The sequence below is a fragment of the Schistocerca serialis genome, chromosome 10 (assembly GCF_023864345.2).
Source record: "Schistocerca serialis cubense isolate TAMUIC-IGC-003099 chromosome 10, iqSchSeri2.2, whole genome shotgun sequence".
NCBI lineage: Eukaryota > Metazoa > Arthropoda > Insecta > Orthoptera > Acrididae > Schistocerca > Schistocerca serialis.
In genome coordinates this window covers 42,370,995-42,385,327 of record NC_064647.1, presented here as the reverse complement: position 1 = coordinate 42,385,327, position 14,333 = coordinate 42,370,995, and positions in this window count along the sequence as shown.

Below are 14,333 nucleotides of genomic sequence, written 5' to 3'. Positions count from 1 at the left end.
TATGAGCAGTCAGCTCCATATCCCATTATTTATTTCGTATAAATCTCTGTTACAGTTTTAGACGTGGCTGTTTCTCAGCGACCGTATACTAGTCTCACCATATGATTATGCACGAACGGTTGCTAATAACTATTTGATAAGTTGACCTGGGTTTCGACACCTACTAAGCGTGTATTCATCAAAATGAAGTTTAGAGAAATCCTATAAAATAGCCAAATGGCCAAGAAGTTGAACCTTTCAAGTACAATGATTGATAATTTGTTTAGATTGGCTTATGGTATGGACATGCTGGAAAATGTGGGCATCGAAACGATTACATCTGGGCAAAGCAAGGACTACAAACCGCTATTATTCTTAATCTGTGGCTGTTTTACAGTTTCCATTATCTGCCAGACTTGTAAAACAACTTTTTTCAAATGACTTGCATTCAAGAAACGACTGCAGAAACCTGCCTTAACGCCCAAACATAAAGATCGCATATTGGGGCTTGCTGACATACATAATGTCCTGAACTTCAGAATGGGATAAAGTGAGCTTTAGCGATGAGAAGTAGTTTTAGATGTGCCGGATGGATTTCAGTATTATGGGCATGATCTGAGAACAGAGCATCAGGTAAGGATGAACAGAAATTATGATGGTGGAAGAGTTATGATCGGGACAGCCTTCTGCGCTATACGTAAGTCACACACTGATTGGCTGGAAACTAGGAAGGCCTCCAACATGTACACTGAGATGCTGGAGACGAAACTGATTAGAATTGTGATGACCTAGAGGACGAGAGTCTAATCTTTCAGTAAGATAATGCATATGTGCATGGCTCTGCTACAACCAAAAAATGGTTTGAAGACGAAGATATCCATCTTTTGCACTGGTATGCACATAGCCTGGATTTTAACCTGGTGGAAAACCTTTGGGGAGTACTTGCAACGTGAATTCTCCGCAATAGAACGCAGTTTGAGCCCTTGCGTGATCTGAAAAGAGCGGTACGGGAAGAATGGGCGACAATTTCCTACAAGAACTACAAACCCAAAAAAAAAAATCAATATCGAAGCGAATTTTTGAGATGGTTAGGAAGAGCGAAGGTTGGACAAAGTATAAACAATGCAATAACACAACAGGACTAAGTGACGCATCATTGGTCACTCGTGGTCTGAAAGAAACTATGTAATTCCGTCGTTATTTTGTATGTCTTATTTCTGTCTACTGCTTTCATAATAAATTCTATATCTGTATGATTCAGACATTGTACTCTTACTTTCTTAGGAACCTTGCCTTTGTATTGATGTCCACTTCTGCACCAGGCCTTGTAATGACACTAAGCTCGAACAACATAACGCATTCTGATTGCGGCTCCACCTGACACAGTGAATGGCAAATCCAATAACTTACCTAATCGCCGATGGTGTGTCTGTATTCGAAGTTACATTGACATTCGATCTTTTATTCTGCGTAATTTATTTTCTTTGTGGGGCAGTGTATTTCGAACGGGTCGCGACGCAAGTTCTGTATCTGATAAAATAGTACATGTTTTTAAAGTAATCAGTCTTTTAATATATTACGTAATATAAAGGTTATAATATCATCCAAGCCACAGTCTGCCCCTTACTGGACTGTCAGCAATTTTGTAATATACGTTAGTCTCATGAGGCAAGAAAATTATTCGCAGATACGGCAGCCGTTGGTCAACAAAGTCTTATGGAGGAGTTTGATTAGTTCTAGAGTCTTTCGGAACTGCTGCTGTCCTAAGACCCTGTGGAGCAATCGACGGGATGAGAGAAAGACAGGAACGTAGTACGGTGGTGTTCCCAATCGAGGAGGAACAACGGGGCGGCGGGCTGGATTTCGTCTGGACGAGATCGGGGACGACTTCCAGCGCGACTGCGTGTCAAATCCCATGTTATTTGCTGCCGGCGGATTGGGAAGAAGGAAGCGAAATGAAAATCGCGGGGCTTACTTCACGTCCTCTGCGACAGAGCAGAAGACTCAGGCTTCTTCCGGGTAGGGAACCAGTACAGTCGACGATGGACTTCAATGATGTTTTGTGCTTTTTATCTACAACGTGTCTCAAAATAACATAAACATTTCTGCAACTTCAAACGCTCGCTAAACCCGCTGGACAGATCAGGTGATTAGGATTGTGGAAAGGGCTAAATAGCGTTGGGGTCTGTTTCACCTTAAAATTGTAATTTATTGCAATTTAATAACACATTTACAGCCAAAGCGGCACATAGCCGGACTTTTACAACTACGAGTTTCAAACTCCAAAATCTTTCACGGCTGAAGGCCTCCAAACAAGAAATCTTAAAAATCAACAAGGTAAATTTTAAAATAAATTACCATAACCTTTCAAAGGCAGAAGGCCGCAATGTTTAAGCTTGAAAGGTAATTTTAAGAATAAGGTTCCAATGCTGAAGGCCCACACTTAATTTGCCAAAATTTTAAAAAATATAACCATAAGGCTTAAGTTTTAAGTAGCTGAAACCGGACTAAAAGAAAAGACAACACAACGGCAATAACCTTCAGCAAATATCCACTTGCCGGAATTCAAACTTACTTACATAAAACACAGTAAAACCAAGAATGTTTCTTTTATCGTTGGCTATGATAGATTATAAACAGACAATCAAGCACCGTTGAGAAAGTGAAGACAAAAGCGCTCAGGAGCCTCCAGGGGGATCGCTCTGCCCTCGTTCAATTAGGTGAGACAGGTGGTGAGCCCAACTACACTTGATCCGTCCGAACCCAACCAAGGGACAGCCGCGGACCGACCGACAAACGACTTGCTTGACACCAATCTGTACATGAGAATTCTAACACAAGATGTTACGGGCGTGATTATCCACAATCAAATTTGTATGTGTATTAAGCTGTCAAAACTACACTTTGTGTTGGACAGCGACAACAGGTGAGGAAAGGACGCTGCCCAAAATTACGTTAGTGGCCAGGGAGGATAACCGGAACACGGCCACAAGGCAGAAAATTCAGCTGGTGCACTTGAATTGTAGTCAACCAATGTAGTTAATTCCACCACATGGCAGCTAAATTTGAGCAATACAAATACTCGGTGTTGCTCACAGGAAAACCTCCCCAACAGCGAACCACCGAAAGGAACCACACAACATGACTGTACGTGGCTTGGGTTCTTGAAACCACCACTCAACTTTGACATCCTGGGTCGGTGAACCATGAAGCTCGTAGCTACCGGCCAGCTCCACACATGCTCCGACACTGCGCAGGGACCGCCAGCGGACCCAGCCGACTGCACCGCATGGAGATAACTTCCCTCGTCCGCAACAACTGACCGACTGCCTGCAGAGTGCCAAGAACATCTAAAATAGTCGTCAGTGGAAATAACGCCAACTACACACACAACCTGACAGACCCTTGTACGAAGACCTTAACGATAACCAACAGTAACGAAGCACGCACAAAGACAAATTGGGAGTCGATACACACACACGCAGCCGACTCAAGAACGATCAGCGAGCCTAAACGCATCGTCCGTTTGGACGACCGACCGACGATCCACCAAGACCGTGGCCCGGCTCAAGTGATGCGTGGCGGCAATGGTCGGGCGAGCCATGTCGCCGCAGACCTCACAGCTCCAACCCGACTGTACAAGTAGCGCCGCATTGCAACACCCCGACTGGCAGGTCCGGACTGCGCTCCAGACGCGTTCCTACTGACTGGCAGCCCGAACTCGCGACCAGAACTGGCTTACGACAGACAACGACCGGGAAGTAATAGCAGTCGAGCAAAGATACTACGAGAGGGGATATATTGGTACGCGCTGCTAGCGCCGCTCATGGTCAGGCAAAGCAGTAACTCACTGACAGTAGTAATTTTAAACTAACGTAGTGAGGTGGAAGTACGTTAAAAACGGGGTGTAAAATACATGATGGCGGGAACACGAGCAGAACCACACACGGCTCACAACTGTAAATTTCCTTACTTATATACACACCAATATGGTGACAATTATTGACCTGTATGAAATAAGATATTCATAACCTCTGAACGGTTTGCGTTGGGACGTTGAAACTGCACGGCTGGCCGCGGGACATGAAGAGAATTAGTATGTGCATGCGCACGTGGCTAAGCGACGAAGCTTACTTTCATTTTGGTGGGATAGTTAATAAGCAAAATTTGCGTATTTGGGGGACTGAGAATCCGCAATTCGCGATCGAGAAGTCTCCTCACCTTCAACGGGTGACTGTGTGGCGTGCAATGTACAGTCATTGAATAATCGATGCGATTTTGCTTGATGGCACGGTGACTACCGAACGGTACGTGAAGGTTTTGGTAGAGGATTTCATCCCCATTATCCAAAGTGACCCAGATTTCCGCAAGATGTGGTTCATGCAAGACGGATCTCGACCTCATGGAGGCAGAAGAGTGTTTGAAGTCCTGGAGGAGCATTCCGGTTCTGGGGTACTCACAGGCCGCTGGCATGGGCCTCGATTGGTCGCCTTCTCCGGATCTGAACTCATGCGACTCCTTTTTGTGGAGCCACATTAAAGACAAGTTGCGCAACAATAACCGCGAAACTGTTACCGAGCTGAAAACAGCCATTCAGGGTGCCATAAACATCATCTATGTTTCGACACTTCAGCGGGTCATGCGGAATTTCGGTATTCGTCTGCGCCACGTCATCGCCAATGGTGGCAGGCATATCGAAAAAATCATAACCTGTATTCCAACATCTGTAGTGGCGTTTACATGTGAACTACAGTGTGTGCAAATCGCGGTTTGTAAATAATTTACGTTTTTTTCCATATGGTTCAATAATTGTCACCCCGCATATCACAATACAGCGTATCTAAACAAAGTGTGAGTTATTGCTACTGGAGAACTGATTCATTAAAACTAGGGAAACAGTTCATGCGCAATCATCCATGCACATGAACATTCCATAGTTAATAATTGTCAGGCAGATGGTACATCGAACCACTTCCGTACTATTTCTCTATCGTTCTCCTCTCGAAGAGTGCGGGGGAAAAACGAACACTTAAATGCTTCCCTGCGAGCTCTGATTTCTCGTATTTTATTATAATGATCATTTCTCCTTATGTAACTAGGCGCCAAAAAATATTATTTTCGCGTTGGGACGAGAAAACTGCTAAGCGAATTTTCGTCGGAAGATCGTGCCGTCACAAAAGACGCCTTTGTTTTAATGATTGCCACCCCAACTCACGTACAACATCCGTGGCACTCTACTATAGTATACAACGAGCTGCCCATATTTAAACTTTTTCGATGTCCTCCGTCAACCATATCTGTTGCGGATTCCATACCCCGCAGCACTACTAAAAAGAAGGGGGCAAGTGTGATGTAGGAAATATCTTTAGTAGCCCTGCTGTATCATCTAAGTGTTCCATCAATAGATCGCAGTCTTCGGTTCCCCTACATTATCTAAGTGATGGTTCCAATTTAAGTTATTCATAATTTTAATCTGTAAGTACACTGTGTGATCAAAAGTATCCGGACGCCGGGCTGAATATGACTTATAGGTACGTGGTGCCCTCGGTTGGTAATGCTTTAACTCGATATGGTCTTGACCCACCCTTAGCCTTGATGACACCTTCCACTCTCGCAGGCAAATGTTCAAGTTTCTAGCGGAGTGGCAGCCCATTTTTCACGGAGTGCTGCACTGACGAGAGGTATCGCTGTCGGTCGGAGAAGCGTAGCACGAAAGGGGCGTGGCACGAAATCGGCAATCCAAAACATCCCAAAGGTGTTCTATAGGATTCAGGTCAGTACTCCTAGCGGACGAGTCCATAAAAGGGACGTTATTATCATGTAACCTCTCCGCCGCAGGCCGTGCATTATGAACAGATGCTCGATCGTGTTGAAAGATGCAATCCTGAAACCCTTGTTGCAACCCTTGTTCACTAAACTACGAGTAGCCTTTAGCGGCTCCCCATCTTAAAATGGTTCAAATGGCTCTGAGCACTATGGGACTCAACTGCTGAGGTCATTAGTCCCCTAGAACTTAGAACTAGTTAAACCTAACTAACCTAAGGACATCACAAACATCCATGCCCGAGGCAGGATTCGAACCTGCGACCGTAGCGGTCTTGCGGTTCCAGACTGCAGCGCCTTTAACCGCACGGCTACTTCGGCCGGCTCCCCATCTTACTTACAACTATTCATGACATCACCTTTCCGGCTCACATCTTTTTTAATATGTGACTTGTGAGAATTGCATCTGTCTCCAGTCATTAAAAACTTTAATTATATTAATGTATTATATACCTAATATGTTTTAGAACAGTTAGTCTAATTCTGAAGACGACACTCATAGTAGCGTCGGCACCTGGTCAATTTGTGACCGAGGGCTTATTTGTTCTAATATAATTCTGACACGGTCACTGAACCTTAGCAGCTATGTTCAAAGTTTTAGGTATCTAAAGCCTTCTCGAAGTGTGAAAAATAGGAACTTTGTTTGAGATCGCCTGTCACTTGCACTCTCTATTTCTTCTGAATAAAGAGTTAGTTGTGTCTCACAAGAACGATATATTCTGAATCCATGTTGGCCATTTGTCGATAAATCAGTTACTTCGAGAAAATTCATGATATACGAACAGAGTATATATTCCAAAATTGTACTGCGTGTCAACGTTAATGATGTGCATCTGTAATTCGGCGGATTACTTCTGTTAGTTATTGGTGTGAGTTGTGCAACTTTCCATACTTAGGTTCGGATCGCCGCGCGGGATTAGCCAAGCGGGCTCAGGCGCTGCGGTCATGGCCTGTGCGGCTGGTTCCGGCGGAGGTTCGAGTCCTCTCTCGGGCATGCATGTGTGTGTTTGTCCTTAGGATAATTTAGGTTAAGTAGCGTGTAAGCTTAGTGACTGATGACCTTAGCAGTTAAGCCCCATAAGATTTCACATACATCTGAACATCACGTTCGGATCTTTAGTCGAACAAGCGTTGGGAGTTTGTGGTAAGCTCCTAGGGGACCAAACTGCTGAGGTCTTCGGTGCCTAGGCTTGGACACTACTTAAACTAAGTAAATTACGCTGAGGACAACACACACCCATGCTGGACGGAGGACTCGAACCCCCGACAGGAGGGTCTGCGTGAACCGTGGCAAGTGCCAACAGAGGACGCGTGGCTACCCCGCGCGGCGAACGAGTGATGTATGCAGGATGTATCAGATGTCTACGGCACAAATTTGCAGGACACATTCCTCACACGTAGACGAAGAAACAAGAACCTGGGTCCAGGAACGCTTTGTTTCTATTTTACAACTTATTTTTTCCAACTCATTAATCATGGCCGGCCGCGGTGGCCGTGCGGTTCTAGGCGCTTCAGTCCGGAACCGCGTGACTGCTGCGGTCGCAGGTTCGAATCCTGCCTCGGGCATGGGTGTGTGTGATGTCCTTAGGTTAGTTAGGTTTAAGTATTTCTAAGAGACTGATGACCTCAGATGTTAAGTCCCATAGTGCTCAGAGCCATTAATCATGGGAGACAGACAAGAACAGAACGTTAGAATCATGGGGAACGTGCACTCTTGGTAACGTCTGGTTACGTTGTGAACCGGCAAAGTTTTATTTTTTATGTCGTTATTGCAATGCGACATAAGTCATTGGTTGTTTAAAGGTAACGTCAACTGCTCCAGCGATCAGTACGCCCGTTGCAAGCACAGGGGTTACTAGGTATAGTTAATTAGACATGACTTGTGCAATGGCAGTGTACAAAAAGGGAGAGATAGCAGATGCTCACTTGATGTAGGATTAGCTGACGGCAATGGCACTCGCCCTCAATGTTTGTACCGGAAGAGACTTCCAGGACGAAGGTAATGAGAGCATCTACTATATAGGGTGGTCCATTGATAGTGTCCGGGCCAAAAATCTCACGAAATAAGCATCAAACGAAAAAACTACAAAGAACGAAACTCGTCCAGCTTGAAGGGGGAAACCAGATGGCGCTATGGTTGGCCCGCTAGATGACGCTGCCATAGGTCAAACGGATTTGAACTGCGTTTTTTTAAATAGGAATCCCCATTTTTTATTACATATTCGTGTAGTACGTAAAGAAATACGAATGTTTTAGTTTGACCACTTCTTTCGCTTTGTGATAGATGGCGCTGTAATAGTCACAAACCTATAAGGCCGGGATATACGGGAAGATTTCAATTAGATTACATCATGGTCAGACAGAAATTCCGAAATCAGATACTGGATTGTAAGGCGTACCCAGGAGCAGATATAGACTCAGATCACAATATAGTAGTGATGAAGAGTAGGCTGAAGTTCAAGACATTAGTCAGGAAGAATCAATACGCAAAGAAGTAGGATACGGAAGTACTAAGGAATGACGAGATACGTTTGAAGTCCTCTAACGCTATAGATACAGCAATAAGGAATAGCGCAGTAGGTAGTACAGTTAAAGAGGAATGGACATCTCTAAAAAGGGCCATCACAGAAGTTGGGAAGGAAAACATAGGTACAAAGAAGGTAGCTGCGAAGAAACCATGGGTAACAGAAGAAATACTTCAGTTGAATGGTGAAAGGAGGAAGTACAAACATGTTCCGGGAAAATCAGGAATACAGAAATCCAAGTCGATGAGGAATGAAATAAATAGGAAGTGCAGGGAAGCTAAGACGAAATGGCTGCAGGAAAAATGTGAAGACATCGAAAAAGATCTGATTGTCGGAAGGACAGACTCAGCATACAGGAAAGTCAAAACAACCTTTGGGGACATTAAAAGCAACGGTGGTAACATTTATAGTGCAACGGGAATTCCACTGTTAAATGCAGAGGAGAGAGCAGATAAGTAGAAAGAATACATTGAAAGCCTCTGTGAGGGTGAAGATTTGTCTGATGTGATAAAAGAAGAAACAGGAGTCGATTTAGAAGAGATAGGGGATCCAGTATTAGAATCGGAATTTAAAAGAGCTTTGGAGGCAGAATTTCTAAAATCATTGGGGGAAGTGGCAAGAAAACGACTATTCACGTTGGTGTGTAGAATATGAGTCTGGCGATATACCATCTGACTTTCGGAAAAGCATCATCCACGCAATTCCGAAGACGGCAAGAGCTGACAAGTGCGAGAATTATCGCACAATCAGCTTAACAGCTCATGCATCGAAGCTGCTTACAAGAATAATATACAGAAGAATGGAACAGAAAATTGAGAATGCGCTAGGTGACGATCAGTTTGGCCTTAGGAAAATTAAAGGGACGAGAGAGGCAATTCTGACGTTACAGTTAGTAATGGAAGCAAGGCTAAAGAAAAATAAAGACATTTTCATAGGATTTGTTGACCTGGAAAAAGCGTTTGACAATATAACATGGTGCAAGCTGTTAGAGATTCTGAAAAAAGTAGGGGTAAGCTATAGGGAGAGACGGGTCATATACAATATGTACAACAACCAAGAGGGAATAATAAGAGTGGACGGTCAAGAACGAAGTGCTCCTATTAAGAAGGGTGTAAGACAAGGCTGTAGCCTTTCGCCCCTACTCTTCAGTCTGTACATCGAGGAAGCAATGATGAAAATAAAAGAAAGGTTCAGGAGTGGAATTAAAATACAAGGTGAAGGGATATCAATGATAAGATTCGCTGATGACATTGCTATCCTGAGTGAAAGTGAAGAAGAATTAAATGATCTGCTGAACGGAATGAACAGTCTAATGAGTACACAGTATGGTTTGAGATTAAATCGGAGAAAGACGAAGGTAATGAGAAGTAGTAGAAATGAGAACAGCGAGAAATTTAACATCAGGATTAATGGTCACGAAGTCAATGAAGTTAAGGAATTCTGCTACCTAGGCAGTAAAATAGCCAATGACGGACGGAGCAAGGAGGACATCAAAAGCAGACTCGCTATGGCAAAAAAGGCATTTCTGGCCAAGAGAAGTCTACTAATATCAAATGCCGGCATTAATTCGAGGAAGAAGTTTCTGAGGATGTACGTCTGGAGTACAGCATTGTATGGTAGTGAAACATGGACTGTGGGAAAACCGGAACAGAAGAGAATCGAAGCATTTGAGATGTGGTGCTATAGACGAATGTTGAAAATTAGGTGGACTGATAAGGTAAGGAATGAGGAGGTTCTACGCAGAATCGGAGAGGAAAGGAATATGTGGAAAACACTGATAAGGAGAAGGGACAGGATGATAAGACATCTGCTAAGACATGAGGGAATGACTTCCATGGTACTAGAGGGAGCTGTAGACGGCAAAAACTGTAGAGGAAGACAGTGATTGGAATACGTTAAGCAAATAATTGAGGACGTAGGTTGCAAGTGCTACTATGAGATGAAGAGGTTAGCACAGGAAATGAATTCGTGGCGGGCCGCATCGAACCAGTCAGTAGACTGATGACCAAAAAAAAAAACAAAAAAAAAATCACATAACATTCCGCCAGTGCGGACGGTGTTTGCTTGGTGATACATTACCCGTGTTAAAATGGGCCGTTTACCAATTGCGGAAAAGGTCGATATCGTGTTGTGATCAAAATGCCGAACGGGCGTGTGCTATGTAATCTGCTCGGTATCCTGGACGACATCATCCAAGTGTCCGCACTGTTCGCCGGATAGTTACGTTGTTTAAGGAAACAGGAAGTGTTCAGCCACATGTGAAACGTCGACTACGACCTGCAACAAATGATGATGTCGCGGCTAATCCGCACATCAGTAGCAGACAAATTGCGCGAGAATCACGAATCTCGAAAACGTCATTGTTGGGAATCGATTGCACCCGTACCATAGTTCATTGCACAAGGAATTACATGGCGACGACTTTGAACGTCGTGTACAGTTCTGCCACTGGGCACAAGAGAAATTACGGGAATGTGACGGATGTTTTGCACGCATTCTATTTAGTGACGAAGCGTCATTCGCCAACAGCGGTAACGTAAACCTGCATAATATGCACTAACGGGCAACGGAAAATCCACTATGGCTGCTACAAGAAGAACATCGGCGACCGTGGCGGGTTAATGTATGGTGCGGCATTATGGGAGGAAGGATAATTGGCCCCCATTTTATCGATGGTGGAATGTATGCTAAATTCCTACGTAATGTTCTACCGAAGTTACTACAAGATGTTTCACTGCATAACAGAATGCCGATGTACTTCCCACATGATGGATGTCCGGCACATAGTTCGCGTGCGGTTGAAGCGGTATTGAATAACATATTTCATGACAGGTGGATTGGTCGTCGAAGCACCATACCATGGTCCGCACGTTCACCGGATCTGACGTCCCGGGATTTCTTTCTGTGGGGAAAGTTGAAGGATATTTGCTATCGTGATCCACAGACAACGTCTGATAACATTGACAATGCGTCAGCGCATTGTCAATGCATGTGCGAACATTACGGAAGGCGAACTACTCGCTGTTGAGGGGAATGTCGTTACACGTATTGCCAAATGCATTGAGGTTGACGGACATCATTTTGAGCGTTTGTTGCATTAATGTGGTATTTACAGGTAATCACGCTATAACAGCATGCGTTCTCAGAAATGACAAGTTCATAAAGGTACGTGTATCACATTGGAAGAACGGAAATAAAATGTTCAAACGTACATACGTTCTTTATTTTTGTTTAAAGAACCTACCTGTTGCCAACTGTTCGTCTAAAATTGTGAGCCATAAGTTTCTGACTATTACAGCGCCATCTATCACAAAGCGGAAAAAGTGGTCCACCTAAAACATTCATATTTCTTTACGTACTACATGTAATATGTAACAAAAATGGGGGCTCCTGTTTAAAAAATATGCAGTTGATAACCGTTTCGCCAATGGCAGCGCCATCTAGAGGGCCAACCTTAGCGCCATCTTGTTTCCCCCTTCAATCTAGACGAGTTTCGTTCTTTGTAGTTTTTTCGTTTGACGCTTATTTCCATTGATATTTGGCCCGGTCACGATCGATGCACCACCCTGTATTATTGTAATACACTTCACTAGTTCTCCTTGTAGTGCAATTTTTCCTCTTTCAGTTAGCTCCCTTCGTTTTCTCTTTCAGTTTGGTTCCCCGTTAGTTTTACGCCCTTGTATTTTCCCCGATTCCTTGAGACTTGTTTGCATGAGGAAAACAGGACTGAAGAGGCTGTAGTTTGGTCCATTTACAACCCAAACCAACCAAACGACCTACCAACGAAAGTACTACGACGGGAAAATGTTCGAGGCCTTTGGTCGTGAACTTAGGAAACAATGGACATTTAAGCCTGATACTCGCAAGTGGACAGGCCTGGGAAGGACGAGGACTATGCAACGGATGACGGAAATTCTTCATGCAGTTGACGACGACCCTACTGTCAGTACAAGTAGCTGCAACACTGAATGTTGGACACACGAATGTCTGGCGAGTGTTACACGAGGGCCAGCTTTACCATCTATAGCCTTTGGAGGCAGTATCTGTACTCTTCTGCCAATGATTTATTCAACAAAGCGTCAGCTCTACTTTTAGTGCAACGGTTCTATTTACAGATGAGGCATCGTTTCAACGAGATCAGAGTCTAAATTGTCACAATCGGCTTTGCGGACAGACGTCAGTCCTTTCGCAGCTGTAGAAGCAAGTCATCAACAAAGATCTCTCAGGCGGCGGTAGGTCCTCACTTTCTTTCAGCCAGGCTCAAAGGACAAAGTTATCATAATTTCGTAGAGAATTTCCTCCCTGATCTGTTAGCAGATGTGCCTTAAGGTGTGCGTCAAAACATGTACTTCATGCACGATGCAGCACCTCCTCATTTTAGTGTTCATGGCAGTCGGCTTCTAAGTAACTGATTGGGTGACAGATGGATAGGTAGAGATGGACCAACTGCCTGTTCTCCTCGCTGTCAAGAACTAAACTCGCAGGACTTTTATTTGTGGAGCCAGGGTCTCCATGCCCGAATTACGGAAGGCTGTGAAACGATACAAAATATTCCACGGATACATCAGCGCGTCGGAGATTCACTAATACGGGGGGTTAATCTGTGTATCAGTGCCCACGGACGGCTTACTGAACATCTGCTGTGAAAAAACAGTTGCATGTGGTATGCTGATGCAGTCTGTTCGTGTGTGTTTCCCATGATTACTGAGTTGGAGAAAATAAGTTATAACGTGGAAACTGATGGCTCTCGATTTTCCACAATTATCGACTTCATCAACATGAGGTGGCAAATATGAGGCAGCCAAGGAGATGGAAACGTGGGTTCTACTATGCCAAGACTGCTTGGTAGCTACAACAGGAAAACACAATTAATTAGCAGGAGTACAAAATAAGGAAGTATTTATTACTTAACTTTGCTGTAGTCCATAATCAGTTGGTTGACAATTACAGAAGACGCGACTAGACTAACCGTCTGTAGAAAGATATAACTTAAGACACAAATCTTGCAGTGACGAATTAACCTCTCGTAATCTTGAATGTATCTGTATATTGAGCAAGCAGTAAAGGAAACAAAAGAAAAATTCGGAGTAGGTATTAAAATTCATGGAGAAGAAATAAAAACTTTGAGGTTCGCCCTGACATTGTAATTCTGTCAGAGACAGCAAAGGACTTGGAAGAGCAGTTGAATGGAATGGACAGTGTCTTGAAAGGAGGATATAAGATGAACATCAACAAAAGCAAAACAAGGATAATGGAATGTAGTCTAATGAAGTCGGGTGATGCTGAGGGAATTACATTAGGAAATGAGACACTTAAAGTAGTAAAGGAGTTTTGCTATTTGGGGAGCAAAATAACTGATGATGGTCGAAGTAGAGAGGATATAAAATGTAGGCTGGCAATGGCAAGGAAAGCGTTTCTGAAGAAGAGAAATTTGTTAACATCCAGTATTGATTTAAGTGTCAGGAAGTCATTTCTGAAAGTATTCGTATGGAGTGTAGCCATGTATGGAAGTGAAACATGGACGATAAATAGTTTGGACAAGAAGAGAATAGAAGCTTTCGAAATGTGGTGCTACAGAAGAATGCTGAAGATTAGATGGGTAGATCACATAACTAATGAGGAAGTATTGAATAGGATTGGGGAGAAGAGAAGTTTGTGGCACAACTTGACCAGAAGAAGGGATCGGTTGGTAGGACATGTTCTGAGGCATCAAGGGATCACCAATTTAGTATTGGAGGGCAGCGTGGAGGGTAAAAATCGTAGGGGGAGACCAAGAGGTGAATACACTAATCAGATTCAGAAGGATGTAGGTTGCAGTAGGTACTGGGAGATGAAAAAGCTTGAACAGGATAGAGTAGCATGGAGAGCTGCATCAAACCAGTCACAGGACTGAAGACCACAACAACAACAACAACAACAACAACAATCTTGAATGTAGAACCCGGCGATTTTGAAGACTAACTTGGAACGGAGCCACAAAGACTTGGTGGCAGCAATGACTTAGCT